A 22806-nucleotide genomic window follows, 5' to 3' on the forward strand; every position below is an offset into this window, starting at 1 on the left:
ACTGTGGGCAAGCAGCAGATTTAAAACAAGGTTAAAAAACCGGCAGCCTGTGGGAGGAAGGGGGGAGAGAGGCAAGAGAGACACAGGAAAGATCAACTTGGGAACTATTGGCCCCGAATCTACTTTAAATCCCCTCACTGTATTTAAAACCATTTAATGTCAGATTCACACATTGATGCATGTGAGCAATATAGGACAGTTACCGCTGTCTCTGGTCTAAAATAACTGCTTTACTATTTGGTCCCACCCGCTGTGTTTAGGCTCTATCCTGAATATTTATCTCCAACCTAGAATCAGTTTGTAATCTGGAGACAAGGATTCTGCAGCTGGCGGTCAGGGAGCAGAGGCTGTGGCTGATTTGTGTCATGTGGGAGCAGAACACAATGTTTCTGCTGTTTATTTTCATTACCCTGCAGAATATTCCATACTGTGCTCAACATCTTACATACCGTTAAATATCGGAAGTTTTCTTTTATTGTAATGATCGCTGCGATTCTTCTGGACTTGCTGAATTTGCAGCAAATTAAATATCATGAAACCATCATCGCCAATAATAAACAGGGTCAGCGATTTGAGAATTTAATTTTTTGGATGGATATTTTCGCGGCTGCAATGGCCGAGTGGTGAAGCGTTGGACTTGACATCCAATGGCGTTTTCCTGTGCAGGCTCGAGCCCTGCTCGCAGCGGGTTCTCTCATTATTGTAATAAATTACTTCAAATAATTTATTTTCTTCAATCTGCTCCCTCTGGGAGAATTTTGGAAATTTCAATGCCGGTTTTAAGAAACTAAAGGATTGCCGAGAGACCTGGATCACTTACTTCAAGAAGGTTTGCTGACCGAATTCCAAAAGTGTTCTGCAGATTGTCTGGAAGCTCCAGATAAGGAGGCCTCGATAATCTCTGAGGAACCTTCGCAAACACTCGGTGGTATCCGGTAGCATCAGTCTGTGTAACCATGGGAGAGAGAGAATGCAAAGTCACTGGAAGGCTTGTTTCTGTCAGCAGCAATGGTACAGGAGCTTCATTCTGAAGTGAAAAGCAGAACACATTCCAGGAGACAGGCCAGGAGACAGACAAACGGAGTGGAGATCTGGAAGAGTGACCAGAAAAACAACAAGGAGGACACCAACACATAATTCATCTCCCCCCTCCCGAAGCAGAAGAATTGACCATTCTGAGTTTTGAGTTGCACCACTGAGGTTGTACAGGTCTCTCTCTGTAAAACTTGTATTATTATGTTAATAAAACGATTTGTTTGAAAAGTTTAAAGCTTCATTTGCCATGGAATTTTCTTGTAAAATCAGGCTGCTTTCGCAGAGCTTGCCTGTCGAGAGGTCCCGCAGGTCTAAATGTATCGACTGGCTTCAAAGCACCAACTCAGATTGGGGCGTATGGGACATGTGGCCCAGGAAGAGCGGTGGTAGCAGAGCACAGTTAACGGTTTAAGTGGCTGAAAGCGAATGTTGGATTAACATAAGAACATAAGAAATAGGAGCAGGAGTCGGCCAATCGGCCCCTCGAGCCTGCTCCACCATTCATTAAGATCATGGCTGATCTGATCCTAACCTCAAATCTTCTATCACTCTGCATCCACCCGAACCCATGTGATCTCCTGGGAGAGGCGAAAAACCAGATAAAGACCCCATGGCCAATTTGGGAGAAAAAAATCTGGGAAATTCCTCTCCGACCCATCTAGGCGATCGAAATTCTTCCAGGAGATCACTCTGTCCCTACATTTTCTACAGTACTTACCTTCTGTAAAAGGCGATCTCCACCCCAGCCAGGAACAGGAATAAAACCATCTCCTGAAATCTAACACAGAATTAGAACACAGTAGGAGCAGAACCAGGCTACACGGCCCCTGGGCCCACTCCACTACCAACAGGGCCATGACCATTCCAAACCTAGACTCATGTCCAATTTCGTGCCCGCTCCCCGTAACCCTTAATTCCCTTTACTTCTAGGAAACTATCAATTTCTGTTTTAAATTTATTTAATGATGTAGCTTCCACAGCTTTCTGGGGCAACAAATTCCACAAACCTACCACCCTCTGAGTGAAGAAGTTTCTCCTCATCTCAGTTTTGAACGAGCATCCCCTTATTCTAAGATTATGCCCCCTAGTTCTAGTTTCACCCTTCATTGGGAACAACCTCACCGCATCCAACCAATCAAGCCCCCTCACAATCTTATATGTTTCAATAAGATCGCCTCTCATTCTTCTGAACTCCAGTGAGTAGAGTCCCAATCTACTCAACCTCTCCTCATATGACCACCCCCTCATCCCCGGGATTAACCGAGTGAACCTTCTTTGCACTGACTCGAGAGCAAGTATGTCTTTTCTTAAGTATGGACACCAAAACTGTATGCAGTATTCCAGGTGCGGTCTCACCAATACCTTGTACAACTGCAGCAATACCTCCCTGTTTTTATATTCCATCCCCCTAGCAATAAAAGCCAACATTCCATAGGCCTTCTTGATGACTTGCTGCTCCTGCATACTAACTTTTTGAGTTTCTTGCACCAGGACCCCCAGATCCCTTTCTACTACAGTACTTTCCAGTTTCTTGCCATTAAGATAATAACTTGCTCTATGATTTTTCCTGCCAAAGTTCATAACCCCACACTTTCCAGTATTGTATTCCATCTGCCAAATCTCTGCCCACTGACTTAGCCTGTCTATGTCCCTTTGCAGGTTTTTTATGTCCTCCTCACTCACTACTTTCCGTCCCATCTTTGTATCATAAACGTTGATATGTTACACTCGATCCCCTCCTCCAAATCGTTAATATAGATTGTAAAGAGTTGGGGACCCAGCACTGACCCCTGAGGAACACCACCAGTTACTGGTTGCCAATCTGAGAATGAACCATTAATCCCAACTCTCTGCTTTCTGTTAGAGAGCCAATCCTCCACCCACGCCAGAATATTACCCCAATCCCGTGATTTTTTATCTTGAGCAATAATCTTTTGTGTGGCACCTTGTCAAATGCCTTTTGGAAGTCTAAATACACTACGTCCACTGTTCCCCTTTATCCACACTGTATGTTACTTCCTCAAAAAACTCCAGCAAATTTGTCAAACATGACTTCCCCTTCATGAAACCATGCTGAGTTTGTCCTATTAAATTATGTTTATCCAAATGTCCCGTTACTGTCTCCTTAATAATGGACTCTAACATTTTACCAACCACAGATGTTAGGCTAACAGGTCTATAGTTTCCAGCCTTCTGCCGACTACCCTTTTTAAATAAGGGTGTTACATTAGCAGTTTCCAATCTGCCGGGACCTTTGCTGAGTCCAGTGAGTTTTGGAAAATTATTACCAATGCATCCACAATCCCTACCGCTACTTCCCTCAAGACCCTAGGATGCAAGCCATCAGGTCCAGGGGATTTATCCGTCTTGAGTCCTATTATTTTACCAAGTACCACTTCCTTAGTGATTTTAATCGTATTTAGTTCCTCCCCCCCTAGAGCCCCCTGTTTGTCCAGTGTTGGGATATTCTTCGTGTCCTCTACTGTAAGGACTGATACAAAATAATTGTTCAGTGTTTTTGCCATCTCCATGTTTCCCACCATTAATTTCCCTGTCTGACCCTCTAAGGGACCAACATTTACTTTAGCCACCCTTTTTCTTTTTATGCAACTATAGAAACTGTTTCTGTCTGTTTTTATATTTTTTGCTAATTTACTTTCATAATCTATCTTCCCTTTCTTAATCAATCTTTTAGTTATTTTTTGCTGTCTTTTAAAGGCTTCCCAATCTTCCATTCTCCCACTAGATTTGGCTACCTTATATGCCCTTGTTTTTAGTCGGATACTATCCTTAATTACTTTACTTAGCCACGGATGGCTATCTTTTCTTTTACACCCTTTTTTCCTCAGTGGAATATATATTTTTTGGAAGTTGTAAAATAACTCCTTAAATGTACACCACTAATCATGTACCGGCTTACCCTTTAATCTATTTTCCCAGTCCACTCTAATCAACTCCGCTCTCATACCTTTATAGTCTCCTTTATTCAAGCTCAGCACGCTTGTTTGAGATCCAAACTTCTCACCCTCTAATTGAATATGGAACTCAACCATGTTATGGTCACTCATTCCAAGGGGAACCTTTACTAGGACATTTTTAATTAATCCTGTCTCATTACACAGGACCAAATCTAAGGTTGCTTGCCCCCTGGTCGGTTCAGTTACATACTGCTCAAGAAACTCATCCCTAATACACTCAATGAACTCATCCTCAAGGCTGCTCTGCCAAATTTGATTTGTCCAGTTCATATGATAATGAAAATCCCCCATAATTATAGCTGTTCCCTTATTACAAGCCTCAACTATTTCCTGATTAATACTCCGTCCAACAGAGTTGCAACTGTTCGGAGGCCTATAGACTACACCCACTCGTGTTTTTTCCCCTTATTATTCCTTACCTCCGACCAAACTGTTTCACTATCCTGCTCCTTTGACCCAATATCATTTATCTGTATTATAGTGATTCCTTCCTTCATTAACATAGCCACCCCACCTCCTCTCCCTTCCTGCCTGTCCTTCCTGATTGTCAAATAACCTGGTATGTTTAATTCCCAGTCATGGACACCCTGCAGCCATGTTTCTGTAATGGCCACAAGATCATACCCATATGTCGTTATTTGTGCCGTTAACTCATTCATTTTGTTATGAATGCTACGTGCATTCAGATAAAGAACTTTCAAATATGTTTTGTAACACTTTGTTCCTGTTTTTTCCCTTTTTAGTACTTTACTTTTTACTCCATACCTTCTGTCCCTTCCTGACACATTCTGTTTTTTAATTCCCCCACTGCTACCTAAGTCTATGACCTTCTCTGTTGTCAGTTCTATTATTTGCTCTCTAGAAACCTCCCCCACACTAATTAGTTTAAAGCCCTCTCTACGGCCCTAATTATATGATTCGCCAGGACTCTAGTCCCAGCACTGGCCAAGTGGAGTCCATCCCAACGGAACAGCTCCCTCCTGTCCCAGTATTGGTGCCAGTGTCCCAAGAAGCAAAACCCATTTCTCCCACACCAGTCTTTGAGCCACGCATTTAACTCTTTAATTTTATTTATCCTAGCCATATTCGCTCGTGGCTTAGGTAATAACCCAGAGATTATTACCCTTGAGGTTCTGTTTTTTAATTTGACCCCTAGCTGCTCATACTCCTTTAGCAGAAACGTCTTCCTTGTCCTATCGACGTCGTTTGCGCCAACATGGACCATGACAACTGGATCCTCCCCCTCCCACTCCAAGTGTCTTTCCAGCCCAGAAGAGATGTCCTTAATCCTGGCACCAGGCAGGCAACACAGCCTTCAGGACTCCCGCTCTCGGCTGCAGAGAACGCTATCTATCCCCCTAATAATACTATCCCCTACCACTACAACATTTCTTTTTACTCCCTCCACTTGAATGGCCCCCTGTACCACGGTGCTGTGGCCAGGTTGCTCATCCTCCCTGCAGACCCGCTCCCGCCCTCACAGGGAGTAAGAACCTCGATCCTGCTGGACAAGAACAAGGGCTGCGTCTCCTTCAACACTACATCGTGGATCCCTGTATCTTCCTCACTCGTAGTCAAACCGTCCTGTCCCTGACCACGGACTACATCTGCAGTAATTAACTTCATAGGTGTGACCATCTCCTGAAACATAGAGTCCAGGAACTTCTCCCCCTCCCTGATGTGTCGCAGTGTCTGAAGCTCGGTCTCAAGCTCCGTAACATGGAACTTGAGTTCCTCTAGCAGCAAACACTTGTCGCAGATGTAATCACCGTGAGCCTCAATGGGGTTCACCAGCTCCCACATCTCGCAACACTAACACATCACCTGCTGCATTCTATACAAATAATTAAATTTCTTATTATTAGTTATGAAGATCCTGCCCGGATATAGATGATAATGTCACACCACTATTCAAAGTGCTTACCAACTTAAAGGTATGAAAGAAAAGAGAAGGAAGAAAACCAACCAACCAGCTGATCACCAACCTCCTCCTTGAATACTGTCTGTGGGGCCTGCTTGGTTGACTCGTCTCGCTGCTCCGCCTCCACAGTGCTGTCCAAGCCTGGGAGTGGGGAACAAAACAGAGCAAAAAACACACTCACCTCCCACTTATCCGAACTCTCCCACTTAGCAAAACTCCAGCACCACTCAATGCACAAAGCACTCCGTGCACTGCACTAGCCCCTCCCCTTTTATACCCAGATTCTACTTCCGGTTTAAACTGCCCAAGAGTTTAAAAAACCCTTAAAAAATTAAACTTATTTTAAATAATTGAATTCTTAACACACTAAAATTCCCAAAATACACTTAAATTATTTTTCTCCCACTTAGCAAAACTCCAGCACCACTCAATGCACAAAGCACTCCGTGCACTGCACTAGCCCCTCCCCTTTTCTACCCAGATTCTACTTCCGGTTTAAACTGCCCAAGAGTTTAAAAAACCCTTAAAAAATTAAACTTACTTCAAGGTACTTAAGATTAAGGTAATACTGCAGGAAAACTACAATGAAATTGAAGGGGGAAAGTAAAGGAGGGCTATTGATTGTGGAAGGAAGAAAAATCTGCGTTATGTTTCGAACCGAAGTTGCTGCGGCCAAAACGCAGAGCATTAATCACTATACGAGCACGGCGCCACACATCATCAACTGGAGCGCTCCTCTGACCACAAGAAAGTAACGCATGGCACTGCCTAGGAAAGATGGATTTTTGGTGGAGTCCAAAATCAGCACCGCCAGAAATTCAGAAGCGGTGAAATTCGACCCATGCCTCGCAGCGACTGGAGCCTTCATCCAGAATGGGAACTGGTGCAGGCACAGTTTCATTTAAAATAATTTTAGCCTTTTCACACGAGAAGAAATTCACCCCTGGAAATTCATTAAAAAAAAGGCCCCACTGGGAATCGAACCCAGGATTTTCTGTTTACTAGACAGACGCTTTGACCAGCTAAGCCACGGGGCCGACTACTGACACAACTTTTCGCCTCCACTCACTGATAGCTATCAGTTTCCGGTCACTGTCTTCTGGACTCTCAGGCCGTTTCTTATTTCTCCAGCTCTCTTGTCCATTCTGCCATGTGTCCCATTGCTGTCTGTATCTGCTGCTTAATTTATCTCAGTGTCAATCTGTGAGGTGATTCTGAATGATTACCCTATGTTTGTGTCTTATCTATATATATAAAACGGTCTGTCTTTCTGTCTGTCTCTCTGTCTGTCTTTCTGTCTGTCCGGCTATACAATCAAAAGTTATAGAGCCTACCTACACATGTGTTACATCAAAAGAAAGCTTATGATTTTCGAAACATCATAAGCGTATTTACTTTTTTGAAATTCTTCAGGCAGTATGCAAAAACTCTTCAAAAAGCTTCAAAATTCCACTCATTATCCACTCATTAGTATTGAGTGACGTGAAGGTTGACCAATTCTTTGACGTGATGATTGACCAATCCTACAGTTCAGTCACCTGATCGTTGACCAATCAGTGCGTGTGTGGGCGGGACTAATCATTCTCACCTCAGGGATGTGGCAGCCATTACACATCAGCCGGGCCTGAAGCTAAAAATATGGTAATCGAGGTCAGTAGCTTTTCAAAAAAAATAAGTTTTACCAAAAATATTTTAGAAGTACTTTAACTTTCATCTTTGAAGGTATTAAAAGCTAGAAATGTTTAGGTTAAAAAACAGTGGAAAATACCCGAGTCTCCAGGGCCTAGGCTTCTCCAACTGCCGACAGCCAAAATCCAGTCCCAGGCTCCCTGCCCAGACATCGACCAGGCCCAAAAAAGCCCTGGCAACGCCGGGCCCCCCCAGCTAGTATGAAATAAATGAGGGGATCAGGCAATTCATCCTCAGACACTGGGGAACTAATAAGCCAATAGTTATAACAAGATATTGTTTATTCTGATGCAGCAAATATAATATTCCATCTTGAAAGATTCAGTTTCAATTCTGTGCAAAAGAAACTGTGACCCCAACGTGTTTCCAATAGGCTGCCTTTTAATCTAACCTCACAACCGCCGCCATTGCACCTCAAGGTGATTCATAACTAATAAAGAGAGAAGTCAAGCACTGAAAGGGTATTTGTAAAAAGGGTTGTGAGACTGTGGAATGCACTGGCCCAGCAAGCAGCAGATTAAAACAAGGTTTAAAAACCGGCAGCCTGTGGGAGGAATGGGGGAGAGAGGCATGAGAGACACAGGAAAGATCAACTTGGAAACTATTGGCCCCGAATCTACTTTAAATCCCCCCACTGTATTTAAACCCATTTAATGTCAGATGCACACATTGATGCATGTGAGCAATATAGGATATGTATCGCTGTCTCTTATCTAAAATATCTGCTTTATGTATGCAAAATTTTCATTGCCGAGATTAACGACGCTATGCAGAGTTAGCGGCTCTTTTCTCCAGGAGTGTGATTCACTTTTTGGGAATTCACATCAATTAAAATACAAGAGGTCCCGGTTTCAAATCCTGGATCTGCTCCAACATTTTAATAGAACCACTTTCCTCGGCAGGAGACATTCCACAAGTCTTCAAATAATAACCGCCGGAAAATCAGCCTGTGTTCAGCATATCGGAAGAAAATGGCAATTTTATTCTTTAAAGCAGCAATTCAGTCCCAGAAGTGCCGAAGCTGTGAGGTCAATATGCAATTCTGTTTGCTTCCAGAAGCCTGCTCCACATTTTCTACATTCTCAATCTGGGAGCCCGGGCAGGACATGTGGTAAAGGGACTTTATTAAAGGTGGTTTCTAAGGTTTGGATCAGAAATACTGAAATAAAAGGGATTTTTGGATGACTCCTTTTGGATTATAATGTTAGATCGCGGTTGGTGAGAGGTTAAAGTCTCAGGACTATTAATCCAGTTGGAAGATACATAGCCTGAAAATGTTACTCCCCAACTTAGACAATATTTTCTCTCACTGTTTGGTAAAATTCTCCCACTTTCTCAACCTAATATTTCACCCAGCTCTAATGGACAGAAGGTGGAATCGAGTGCTCCTTCCTCCTTTCTCACTTTCATCCCGCCTTGCTTCATTTCCATCCTCCTTTTTCGTGGTTTCCTGCCTCATTGGACAATGAGCCTGACTTTGATGTTAACTGTGTGATCGACATCTTATCAGTTCCAGACCTAACCTTGTCTTTTTGCAGATTTATTAAACTCTATCTGAAGGAAACTCTCGAAAATATAATAAAACAGCCCATTTAATGCCTGTGTGTTAAAACAGGCGTTTTAATGGTGAGGGAAATATTACAGTAACAGAACAACTCCTGCAGCAATAGAAATCGAGCCAGTGTCCAGCTCTGCTGTTCGGGGCAATCCTCGCCTCCTTCTTTTTCATTTTCACCTTGGTGGGAAAAGCTGAGAGCGATCTCCAATCTACACGGGCTTTACACTGGTTCACAGACAGAAAACAAAGAGTAGGAATGAACGGGTCTTTTTAAGGATGGCAGGCTGTGACTAGTGGGGCACTGCGAGGACCGGTGCTTGGGCCCCAGCTATTCAAAATCTATATCAATGATTTGGATGAGGGTACTAAATGTATCATTTCCAAGTTTGCTGATGATACAAAGCTAGGTGGCAGTGTCAGTTGCAAAAAGAATGTGAAGGAGCTCCAAGGGGAGCTCGACAGGCTCAGTGAGTGGGCGAGAACATGGCAGATGGAATATAATGCGGATAAATGTGAAGTTATCCACTTTGGTAGAAAAAACAGGAAGGCAGAGAATTTCCTCAATGGTGAAAAATTGGGGAATGCAGATGCTTAAAAGGGACTTGGGTGTCCTTGTATATGGGTCACTGCATGTGACTGTGCAGGTGCAGCAAACTACTAGCAAGGCAAATGGTATGTTGGCCTTCATTACAAGAGGATTTGATTAAGGAGTAAAGAAGTCTTACTCCAATTATATAGGGCCTTGTTGAGGCCACACCTGGAGTAATGTGTACAATTTTGGTCTCCTTTCCTAAGGAAGGATATAATTGTCATAGAGGGAGTGCAACGAAGGTTCACGAGATTGATTCCTGGGATGGTGGGACTGTCGTATGAGAAGAGATTGAGTAAAGTAGGCCTGTGTTCTCTTGAATTCAGAAGAATGAGAGGGGATCTCATTGAAGCATACAAAATTATTACAGGGCTTGATAGGGTGGATGCTGGGAGAATGTTTCCTAAGGCTGGGGAGTCTAGACTCAGGGGCCACAGCCTCAGGATAAAGGGTAGGCCATTCAGGACTGAGATGAGAAGAAATCTCATCACACAGAGGATGGTAAATCTTTGCAATTCTTTACCCCAGAGGGGTGTGGAGGCTCAGTCATTGGGTATATTCAAAACAGAAGTCGATAGATTTCTGCCTAGTCAGGGCATCAAGGGATATGACGACAGGGCCATTGCCGGGAGCGGTGAGAGCGGAGGTTCGGTGAGTATTTAAACTCACTTTCGCGGGCTTTTCTTCACAGGCCACTGTTGGGAGATACCGACAGCGTGAGAGCTCATTACAGGATCCGGCAGCGCTTCCTCTTTTAATAGCAACAGTTCGGAGCTGCATTTCAGACGCGGCAACAAACCCATGACTTTGTTTGCTGTTCCCCAGCTCCGGGAGTGAGTGAGACCCGCGACAGCAGCGAAGTTCAGGCCGCCTGTCCGGCCCCGCTCTCTCCAAGCACTCGCTGCCGGCAGACAGCAGCGATTGCAGCCTCAGAGGGCGTAATCTGCCCATCGCTGCGAAACAATATATCACTGAAGCAGAGGAGCGCAGAGATTTGCATCGGTAGCATGTAGGTGAGGATGGTCGAAGTTAATATCAATCGGCTCATTGTTGTTGGAACCGCTGAAATTGAATCTTCCTCCTGCAGCAGATGTTACAGGTTTACATATGAAAAATGCCCTCGAGGTGCAATCGACAAATTTGGAGATGCCTTGTAGTGGAACAAGTTAAAAGATCAGCACAGTTAATGCTGAGAACAAATTAAACAGTAGCTCCAGCTGATGAACATTGCACTGGTGAAAATCCTGGGCGGAGATTTAGAGGAAGCGACAGTGGGAAGGGCTGTGCTGCGATTCTAACACTACGCCAAGCACATTCCGGGCAAGTCACCGACAGTAAAAAGAGGGTTTGGAACCACGGGCACACATGACAGAGCATTGGTATTGGGAATGTAAAACTGCTGTCTCCAATACTCTGCTTACCTGAATCAGTCAAAATGCAAGGGACAATACATAAGAATTCCATTTGATTTTAGGTTTGATAACCAATTGATTGGGTCTGCATTCTAGACAGAGTGGCTCTTAAATCTAGGGGTATGAATCTCGCATTGGGGATTGTAGATTGAAATTTGCGAACGGTCCCGCCTGAGCCCCTTTTTAATGTCGACTTGTAATATTCGACATGCGCTCAAAACTTGTGCCAATCGGCCTAACAAACAATCGATCAGGGCCCAAATCATTCTCCAACAATCCCCAGCGGCTTTGGAGGAAGGTCACTGCAAACTGCCATGTAAATATCATGGCTTTAAAGACACTCAATTAAAGTAGTTTTTTTAGCAAACAATCACCTCTGATGGTTCTAAGTATATTTGTGTGTGGTGAAATTAGATACAAATGTATCTGTGAGTTGCTATTGTGTTACATGTAAATGCTTTTACTCCTCTGTTCGTTACAAATATATTTAGATGTATCTGTATTATTTAGTAATGTATTGGTTGGGGGAATCTGTGCCAGTTATAAATGTATTTCTGAGCGCTGCAAATGTCCAGTCCGGCCCCATTCTGCCTTCTCATTGCTCCCACGTGGGACACGGCAGACCATCTGTTACATTCGGATTCAACTTTTGCTTTTATTGATATTTTGAAAATATGAGATTTAGAAAGTAATAACTCTGCATCCATCAGCCTCTCTGATAATGCCTGAGCGGCACTTACCCTGTCCGATAAGCCCGGAGAGTCCCTTACCCGCTCTAGAATTTCTTGAGCATCCCTTACCGTGTCTGTTACTGTTGGAGCGTCGCTTACCCTACCTGATACATCCCGAGAATCCCTTACACTGTCTGGTACACCAGGAGGGTAACTTACCCTGTCTGGTACATCTAGAGCGTCCCGTATCCTATCTGATACATCCGGAGCGTCCCTTACACTGTCTGGTAAATTTGGAGCGTCCCTTAAACTGTCTGCTACATCCGGAGCGTCCCTTACCCTGTCTGGTGCATCCGAAGTGTCCATTACTCTCCTTGATAACTCCTGAGCGTCCATTATCCTTTCTGATAACAAGTTTGCCAAAATTGCATATTTCTCCCATCATCAGCGGCTATGTAGTGCTTCCCGTCGCTCACGCTACTCAAGTGTTCAGGGAAAAGAGCCAACTACCAGGTAAATAAAACTCAGTTCTTCAGTTAGCCTCCGCAGTTCACTTGATTTCCGATTGAAATTTCTTGTACATTCGGGCTGCTTTGGTTCCAAAGGCCGGCCCTGCTTTCGCAGAGCTTGACTGTCGAGCGGTCCCGCGGGTCTAAATGTATCAAGTGGTTTCAAAGCACCAACTCAGATTGGGGCGAATGGGACATGTGCCCCAGGAAAAGCAGTTTTAGTGGAGCACACTTAGCGGTTTATGTAGGAGAAAGTGAATATTAGATTAAGGTAATACCGCAGGAAAGTTACAGTGAAATTGAAGGAGTAACGTAAAGGAAGGCTATTGATTGTGGAAGGAAGAAAAATCAGCGCGGTAATTCAGAGTCGAATCGAGGTTGCGGCTGTTACAACGCAGGGTACCAATCACTAGAGGTTCACAGTGCCACACATCAACTGCTGGAGCTTTGCTCTGATCACAACAAAGTAACGCACGGCACTGCTTAGAAAAGATGGATTTCTGGTGAAGGCCAAAATGAGCACCGCCAATAATTAGGAAGAAGTGGAATTCGAGCCAAACCCGCAGCGACTGGAGCCTTCATCCAGAATGGTAACTAGAGCAGCCGCAGTTACATTTAAAAAGACTGTAGCCTTTTCACACGGGAAGAATGTCACCCCTACAGAGTCATTAAGAAAAAAAATGGCCCCGCTGGGAGTCGAACGCAGGATCTAACCTGTTTACTCGACAAACGCTTCGACTAGCTAAGCCATGGGGCCGAAACCCGATCCATATGCTCGTCTTCACTCACTGATGTCTATGAGCTACCGGCCACTGTCTTCTGGAGCCTCAGGCCGTTTTGTATTTCTCCACTTCTCTTGTCAATTCCGCCATGTGTCCCATTGCTATCTGTATCTCCCGCTTTGTTTATATCTGCGTCAATCTGTGAGGTGATTCTGAATGATTACCCTGTGTTTGTGTCTTACATGAAATAAATGAGGAGATCAGACCATCCTTCCTCTGACACTGGGGAGCGAATGAGCCAGCATTTATCACAAGATATGTTTTATTGTGATGCAGCAAATACAATAGTCCATCTTGAAAGATTCCGGTTCAATTCTGTGCAAAAAGAAATTGCGACACCAACTTATTTCCAAATTGCCGCCTTTTAATTTGACGCCACAAACGCCACCATTGCACCTCAAGGTGCTTCATCTATCATCTATCTATATATATAAAACAGTATGGGCTAAAAATTCAGTTTGGGGCGCCAAGCTCACCTGGGCGCCGGAATTATCGCTGCGCGCGGAGCCAATTGCGCCATCGGGATATTCAGTTTCTGCACCCCAAATGGAACCGGGCCGCTAAACGAGGCTTCCGGCGCCCCGCTTGGGGCGCTGAAACTGAATATCGGTGCGCAAAGTGCCGCAGCACCATCCCGCTGCGGCACGGCACGCTGCGGTACTGCAGGCCTTCCTCCCACTGTTAAGGGGGAGGTGCCTGCAACAGCGCGATCCCCGCTCGCGAGTGCCGGCAAATGAGCCCGGCACCAAGGTGAAGTGCCGGGCTCTCGGGAAACAGCCGGCAATGCCGCCGGGGGGCTGTAGGAGGCCGGGGACGGAGGTGCGGGTAGGCGGCCGCCGAAAAAGCGGCCGGCCGCACCTCCACCTTAACTAGCGGCACTACCACCACAGGTTGGCCGCTGTGTACCGGTCGCTATTTGCGGCCGGCGCGGAAGAGGCGGGCGCGACCTAATATGGCATTCGGGGCGGTAGCGGGGCACTGCGCACACCGATGATGTCATCGGTGGCGGCGCAGCGCTACAGGCTAACGCCACCATTAGCGCCCTGCTAAATATCACGGCAGTTGTGGCCAGTGGTGCTAAAGCCTCTGAGTGGCCTCTTTGGGCGCAAACTGGTGGCGCAATCAAATGAATTTCTAGGCCTATGTCTCTCGGTCTGGCTGTCTCTCTGTCTGTCTGTCTGTCCGGCTATACAATCAAAAGTTATATAGCATACCGACACATATCTTATATCAAAAGAAAGTTCATCATTAGAGAAGTACTGTAGGCGTATTTACTTTTTGGTCGGACAAACATTGTGCCGACGGTATCCAAAAAACCTTCAAAATTCCGCTCATTATCCGCTCATTTGCATCAAGTGTGGGCGGGTTCATTGTGTGTGCAGGCGGGCCATCCTACAGTTGAGTGACGTGATGATTGATCAATCCTACAGTTCAGCGGCCTGACGGTTGACCAATCGGTGCATGTGTGGGTGGGCCTTATCCTTCTGAACCGAGGTGAGTGGCCGCCATCTTGATTCCAAAATGTTCATTTCTTTTTCCCACTTTCTGCGTCTTTCTTTTCAAATCTACATTTCCAGCAAAAAAAAATTGCTTTTATTGAATTGTTTTTAAAAAAAGTTAATTCATTTGTAAATATTTTCTATAACCTGATTCTTTTTCCTACCTTTCCCCGTTTTTGTAAGGCCTCAAAGCCTGGCCATCTCCTGCCCAGCCACGCCTGAGCTAAGTAATTGTCCGACGGCTTGTGGCAAGCTCCTCCCCCCCTCAACCAGTCTCCCCTGTCACGTTACCGGGGGAACGGCGTCGGCCGCGAGGGACACGGGACAGGCACAGGGTGCGCGCCCAGCAGGCGACACACAGAAGCCCGAGGCATAAAGCGTGGGAAGCCAGCAGGTGAGATGCGGCGTCTCTCTCTCTTCACCGCTCGGCGGTCTTGAAGCCGGCTTATGCGGGAGTGCGGGGCTCGGGAGAGCAGGGGGGGCTCCGGAGAGTGGGGGGCGGGACTCGGGGGAGTGGGGCTCGGCCTGACCGGGGTGCTGCGCTCGGCTGGGCCATGTCAGTGCGTGGGGCAGCACGGAGCTCCGCGGAGCAATCGCCGGCAGAGGGGAAAGGGTCTGCTGGCTACCCCCCATCCCTTTTTCCCCACCTCCCTTTCTCCCCCCTCCCTTCCCAACCCACAACCCCCTCCCCCTCCCCCTCGCTCCCCCCTCCCCCCACCCACCCCCCCCTCACACACCCCTCCCCCCTCCTCCCCTTCCCCCCTCCGCCTCTCCTCCCCTTCCCCCTTCCCCTCTCTTCCCCCCGTCCCCTCCCCTCCCCCTTCCCCTTCCCCCCTCCCCCCTCCCCTTCCACCCTCCACATCCCCCCTTCCCCTTCCCCTTCCCCTTCCTCTCCCCTTCCCCCTCCCTCCCCTTTCCCCACTCCCCCTTTCCACCTCCCTCCCCTTCCCCCCTCCCCCTCCCCCCCATCGCCCCCCTTCTCCTTCTCCACCTCCCCCCAAACCCCTCACCCTCTCTCTTCCCCCCTCCCCCCTCCCCATCCCCCCTCCCCCCTCCCCCTCCCCCCCGTCCCCCCATCACTCTCTCTCTTCCCCCCAGTCGCTCTCTCGCTTCCCTCATTCGCTCTCTCTCTTCCCCCCAGTCGCTCTCTCTCTTCCCCCCAGTCGCTCTCTCTCTTCCTCCCAGTCGCTCTCTCTCTTTACCCCAGTCGCTCTCTCTCTTCCCCCAGTCGCTCTCTCTCTTCCCCCCAGTCGCTCTCTCTCTTCCCCCCAGTCGCTCTCTGTCTTCTCCCCAGACGTTCTCTCTCTTCGCCCCAGTCGCTCTCTCTCTTCTCCCCAGTCGCTCTCTCTCTTCCCCCCAGTCGCTCCCACTCTTCCCCCCAGCCGCACTCTCTCTTCCCCCAGTCGCTCTCTCTCTTCCTCCCAGTCGCTCTCTCTCTTCCCCCCAGTCGCTCTCTCTCTTCCCCCCAGCCTCTCTCTCTCTTCCCCCCAGTCGCTCTCTCTCTTCCCCCCAGTCGCTCTCTCTCTTCCCCCCAGTCGCTCTCTCTCTTCCCCCTGTCGCCCTTTCTCTTCCCCCCAGTCGTCTCTCTCTTCCCCCCCAGTCGCTCTCTACCTTCCCCCCCAGTCACTCTCTCTCTTCCCCCCCAGTCGCTCTCTCTCTTGCCCCCCAGGCGCTCTCTCTCTTCCCCCCCCAGTCGCTCTCTCTCTTCCCCCCAGTCGCGCTCTCTCTTCCCCACAGTCGCTCTCTCTCTCTTCCCCCCAGTCGCTCTCTCTCTTCCCCCCAGTCGCTCTCTTTGTTCCCCCCAGTCGCTCCCTGTCTCTCTTCCAACAACAACATGCGGTCAAAAATCCCTCGGCACTGCCGGGCACTTCAGCTAGTAACTAATACACAGAGAAGTCAAGCAGTGAAAGGGTTTTTGTAGAAAGGCTTGTGGGACTGTGGAATGCACTGGCTCAGAGAAGCACAAATAAAACAAGGTTTAAAAACCGTCAGCGTGTGGGAGGAATGGGAGAGGGAAATAACGAGCCACAGGTAAGATCACCTTAGAATCCATTGGCTCAGAATCTGCTTCAAATCCCCCTACTGTATTGAAACACATTTAATATCATATTCACACATTGATGCATTAGAGCAATGAGATTTAACGCTGTCGCTGATCTAAAATACCTGCGTTATGTATGTGAAATTCTCATTGCCGAGATTAAACAATCCGTGCAAGCTCAGTGATTCTTTGGACTAGGGGTGCAGTTGTAGTTTTGGGAATTCGCATCAGTTAAAATGCAAGAGGTACCGGGTTCAAATTCTGGACGTGCTCCAACATTTTAATAGAACCACATTCCTCGGCAGGAGACATTCCACAAGTCTTCAAATAATAACCGCCGGAAAATCAGCCAGTGTTCAGTATATCGTAAGAAAACGGCAATTATATTCTTTAAAGCAGCAATTCAGTCCCAGAAGTGCCGAAGCTGGGAGGTCAATATATAAATCCGTTTGCTTCCAGAAGCCTGCTCCACATTTTCCACATTCTCAATCTGGGAGCCCGGGCAGGACATGCGGTAAAGGGACTTTATTAAAGGTGGTTTCTACGGTTTGGAAACAGAAATACTGAAATAAAAAGGATTTCTGGATGGCTCCTTTTGGATTATAATGTTAGAACGAGGTTGGTGAGAGGTTAAAGTCTCAGGGCTGTTAATCCAGTTGGAAGATACGTAGCATGAAAAAGTTATAGTCCCCAAGTTAAACCATATTTTCTCTCCCTGTTTGCTCAAATTCTCCCACTTTCTCAATCTAATATTTCACCCAGCTCTAATGGAAAGTTGATCGAATCGACAACACGTTCCTCCTTTCTCCCTTTCTTCCCGCCTTGCTTCATTCCCATCCTCCTAGTTCGCGGTTTCCTGCCTCATTGGACAATGAGCCTGATTTTGATGTTAATTCTGTAATCATAAGAACATAAGAAATAGGAGCAGGAGTAGACCAATCGGCCCCTCGAGCCTGCTCCGCCATTCAATAAGATCATGGCTGATCTGATCCTAACTGCCAATCCACTATCACAGAACCAACTCCTGCATCTAACAGAATTAGACACCGAAGTAGGAGCAGGATCATGCTACACGGCCCCTGGGCCTGCTCCGCTACCCACAGGGCCATGACCGATCCGAACCTAGATTCATGTCCAAATTCCTGCCCTTTCCCCGTAACCCTTAATTCCCTTTACTTCTAGGAAACTGTCTATTTCTGTTTTAAATTTATGTAATGATGTTTCTTCTACAGCTTTTTGGGGCAGCATATTCCATGGACCTGCCACCCTCTGAGTGAAGTAGTTCCTCCTGATCTCAGTTTTGAAAGAGCAGCCCCTTATCCTAAGACTATGCCCCCTAGTTCTAGTTTCACCCATCATCTGGAACATCTTCCCTGCATCCACCCGATCCAAACTCTTCACAATCTTATATGATCCAATAAGATCGCCTCTCATTCTTCTGAACTCCAATGAGTAGAGTCCCAATCTACTCAACCTCTCCTCATATGTCCATCCCCTCATCCCCGGGATTAACCGAGTGAAGCTTCTTTGTACTGACTCGAGAGCAAGTATGTCCTTTCTTAAGTATGGACACCAAAACTGTACGCAGTATTCCAGGTGCGGTCTCACCAATACCTTGTACAGCTGAAGCAATACCTCCCTATTTTTATATTCTATCCCCCTAGCAATGAAAGCCAACATTCCATTGGCCTTCTTAATCACTTGCTGCACCTGCATACTAACCTTTTGAGTTTCGTGCACCAGGACCCCCAGATCCATTTGTACTTCAGTACTTTCCAGTTTCTTGCCATTAAGACAACAACTTGCTCTACGATTTTTCCTGCCAAAGTGCATAACCTCACACTTTCCAGTGCTGTATTCCATCTGCCAAATCTCTGCCCACTTACTTAGCCTGTCTGTGTCCCCTTGCAGGTTTTTTACGTCCTCCTCCCTCACTACTTTCCCCCCCATCTTAGTATCATCTGCAAACTTTGATATGTTACACTCAGTCCCCTCCTCCAAATCGTTAATATAGATTGTAAAGTGTTGGGGACCCAGCACTGACCCCTGCGGAACACCACTAGCTACTGATTGCCAGTCTGAGAATGAACCATTTATCCCAACTCTCTGCCTTCTGTTAGATAGCCAATCCTCTATCCATGCCGGAATATTACCCCCAAACCCGTGATTTTTTATCTTAATCAATAATCTTTTGTGTGGCACCTTGTCAAATGCCTTTTGGAAGTCTCAATACACTACGTCCACTGGTTCCCCTTTATCCACCCTATATGTTACTTCCTCAAAGAACTCCAGCAAATTTGTCAAACATGACTTCCCCTTCATAAAACCATGCTGACTTTGTTCTATTAAATTATAATTATCCATATGTCCTGTTACTGTCTCCTTAATAATGGACTCCAAAATTTTACCTACCACAGATGTTAGGCTAACCGGTCTATAGTTTACAGCCTTCTGTCTACTGCCCTTTTTAAAAAAGGGTGTTACATTAGCAGTTTTCCAGTCTGCCGGGACCATTGCCGAGTCCAGGGAGTTGGAAAATTATTACCAATGCATCCACAATCCCTACCGCCACTTCCCTCAAGACCCTAGGATGTAAGCCATCAGGTCCAGGTAATTTATCCGCCTTGAGTCCCATTATTTTACCGAGTACCACTTCCTTAGTGATTTTGATCGTGTTTAGCTCCTCCCCCCCTTTAGCCCCCTGTTTGTCCAATGTTGGGATATTCTTAGTGTCTTCTACTGTAAACACTGTGTTTTTGCCATCTCCATATTTCCCACCATTAATTTCCCGGTCCCATCCTCTAAGGGACCAACATTTACTTTAGCCACCCTTTTTCTTTTTATATAACTATAAAAACTCTTACTATCTGTTTTTATATTTTTTGCTAATTTACTTTCATAATCTATCTTCCCTTTCTTAATCAATCTATTTGTTATTTTTTGCTGTCTTTTAAAGTTTTCCCAATCCTCTATCCTCCCACTAGATTTGGCTACCTTATATGCCCTTGTTTTTAGTCGAATACTATCCTTAATTTCTTTACTTAGCCACGGATGGCTGTCTTTTCTTTTACACCCTTTTCTTCTCAGTGGAATATATATTTTTTGATCGGCATCTTATCAGTTCCAGTCTTAACCTCGTCTTTTTGCAGATTTATTAAAATCTATTTGATGGAAACTCTCCAACATATAGGGCCAGGAATTCGGTGCCCCACGGATGAGTATGCGCTGGGTATTCCCGCATAGCGCCAACGAATATGCCGGTTTCATCCATGCACTGCTCATGCACTGGAAACCGGAACTTCCGTTCCCTTGAAGGAAGTGTTTCACAGGTCGAATGCGTGCACCGGAGAGGCAACGTGCACGCCTGGAACTTCGTTTTTTTTACAGGTTTCTCCTGGAGGGTAAGTCTCTTGCAGCTATGCGTTTAAAAAGCAGTCGCAACGCCTGATTTTAACATGGTAAGTGGTGAATTAAATAAAACTATAACATTTTTTCCACAGGTTTATTATTTTTAAATACTTAAATGAAAGATAAGTTTATTTTTAGCCGCGTTAAAAACAGTAATTATTTTTTTCAAAATTTAAATTTTTGTTTAAAATAATTATTTTATGTAATTTATAGTTATTTTAAAAATGTGATGTTTTGTTAAAAAAATTGAAGTTTTAATTAGGTCTTCCTTTACCCTTTTCTGCTGGTGATCCAGGTTAGAAAAGCTTTGGCCGTTCAAGAAAGCCTGAGACGTCCATGAGTAGAAAACACAGAGAGACAACACACAGAGACAGAGACATTGAGAGATGGCATCTAGCGGTATGATTGTCGCACAAAAGATCCTCTGATTTAAATGCGAGAGGCAAGGACCCAAATCCCGGATGAGCCCCCGCACTTTCGTCAAATATCCCGAATTCCCTCAGCTTGACGACATTGCAGAAGATTTAAAATAATTACTGTGAAAAATTCAGCGTCAAGCTTGTGTCAAGTGCAACGTGAGAAACCCGCGTATTTATTATTAGAAGCGGGAATTCAGCCCCAAATGTGCGGAAATTGTGAGGTCAATATGTAAATCCACTTGTTTACGGAAGCCTGCTGCGCATTTTCCACATTGTCAATCTGGGAGCGCGAGCAGGAGATAACTTCAAGTCTGCCGCTCACCCACAAAGCAGCACAAACTCACGGTTTCAGAAACAACTCATAGATGGAGAATGAAACATAAACACAACCAGAGAAACCTGCAATACCTGTAGCCCAGGGAAGATGCTTTGGCACCAAAGCAAAATACTGCTGATGCTGGAAAACTGAAATAAAACAGAAAATGCGGGAAATACTCAGGAAGTCAGGCAGCATCTGTGGAGAGAGAAACGGAGTTAACGTTTCAGGTCGATGACCCTTCGTCGACATGAAAAGTTGCCTCTCTTAAAATTCCGTGGCTCAGTTGGTTAAAGTGCCTGTTCAGTAAACAAGAGTTTCTGGCTTGGACTCCCAGCTTTGTTTTATAATTTGTGAAATTAAGCAACAAAATAACTCTGTCTCTGGAAAATCACACTGACCAGAGCGTGGAAATATCAATTTTAATAAAATGACTTGCAATTTTTTCAATGATTCGTGCAAAACCTTAGATCTGAGGAGAGCTCATCGAACTGAAACGTTAACCCTGTGTTTCCCTCTCCACAGATGATCCCTGACCTGCGGAGTGTTTGCAGCATTTTCTGAATAATTTCATTTCCTGACTCTGCAGTATTTTGCTTTGTCTTTTATTCTTTCATTAACAGAATCAAGAATGCGACAGGAGAATTGAACAGTGGAGTTTGCTGAACATTGGTGGTTCAGAGGTAGAGTTCAGGGGTAGTAATTTTCGCCTGCATATGCGGTGAGATCTGGGTTCGATTCCCGACCACGTGCAAACTTTATATTCTAACTGAAGTACTTCAGTAATTAATTTAAGAAGTTTTATGGAACACACTACAAAAAATGCAATTTTTTAAATATGTATCAAACTTTCCGTCATTCTTCAGTTAAGGAAGGTAAATCCATCCTCTCACATCCGTGGGACAAACCTCAGGCAAACGGCTCCGAGCTTCCTTAAGAATGTCTTCACTCAGAGGGTTGTGAATGTTTGGAATTCTCTGCCCCAGAGGGCTGTGAATGCTGAGTCGTTGAGTATATTCAAGGCTGAAATAGATAGATTTTTGGACTCTAGCTGAATCATGGGATATGGAGATCACACGGCAACGTGAAGTTGAGTTCGATGATCAGCCATGATCTTATTGAATGGTGGAGTAGGCGAGAGGGGCCGAGTGGCCTTGTCCTGCTCCTAATTCGTATGTTCGTACAGATAACCCGTGAGTTTGCACATCTTTTCGATTGTGCCAAAGTCTTAGTCACTACGTTGAAATCGGATCTATTTCCTGCACATTATTCTTTGCCTGATAGTTGCTGGTTTAACAGTTAAAACTGGACCCACTTTCGATCTGTCAATAAGTAACACTGAAGGGCTCCTTTAAAACTTTCATCCGTTATTGCAACACGGTGGGCCTGAGGAAACTAAGTACCCACGTGGAACAGCTAATAAGTAGATAGCTTCCGGAAACACCAAATGTAACATCAGCTCTGGTAGAAATATCACACCGCAAAAGCATTAGCTGTTTCAGGTGAGGCTCGAGCTTACAACTTGGGCATTTCCCGAGCCTGTACTGTCAGATAAGTACCGCGCGCTAAATGATTGCACCACTCGGACCACGCACTATGAGTGCTACTCATCCGTGTTCATTTACTTGCATATTTCAGGTTGTTTTATAGTGCGGTGGGCTGGGGCACTGGTTTATGTTGTTTAATTGGTTAACATTGGCTGGGTTTATATGATAGACTGCAGCAGGAATTACTCTCATGTGTTCGTGAGCTGCTGAATTTAACAAAGGCTGCACGAGCTTCCTGACGTCATAAACATGGAACATTTTTACCCAACTCCACAGCAGCGATGGGCAGTGTACACTCTCTGAAGCTGCAATCGCTGGTTTCCGCCGGCAGCGGGCGCTTGGAGAGAACGGGACGGACAGGCGGCCTGATAGTTGCTGCTGTCGCGGCCTCACTCACTCTGTGAGCTGGAGAACAGCAAACCCGGTTTGTTG

At 45.8% G+C, this 22806-nt stretch overlaps 1 non-coding gene and 1 pseudogene across 1 annotated transcript; both read right to left on the reverse strand.

The window, feature by feature from the left end:
• The window catches only part of LOC147094086 (uncharacterized), a 326695-nt pseudogene that overhangs the window by 125348 nt on the left and 178541 nt on the right, over positions 1-22806 (reverse strand).
• On the reverse strand, positions 6898-6971 carry trnat-agu (transfer RNA threonine (anticodon AGU)). Its single transcript has one exon. It is a non-coding gene; the product is annotated as a tRNA-Thr (tRNA).

This window comes from Somniosus microcephalus, unplaced genomic scaffold (genome assembly GCF_052327205.1).
Source record: "Somniosus microcephalus isolate GS21.2 unplaced genomic scaffold, FLI_Smic_1.0 unresolved_chr1, whole genome shotgun sequence".
In the NCBI taxonomy this organism is placed as follows: domain Eukaryota; kingdom Metazoa; phylum Chordata; class Chondrichthyes; order Squaliformes; family Somniosidae; genus Somniosus; species Somniosus microcephalus.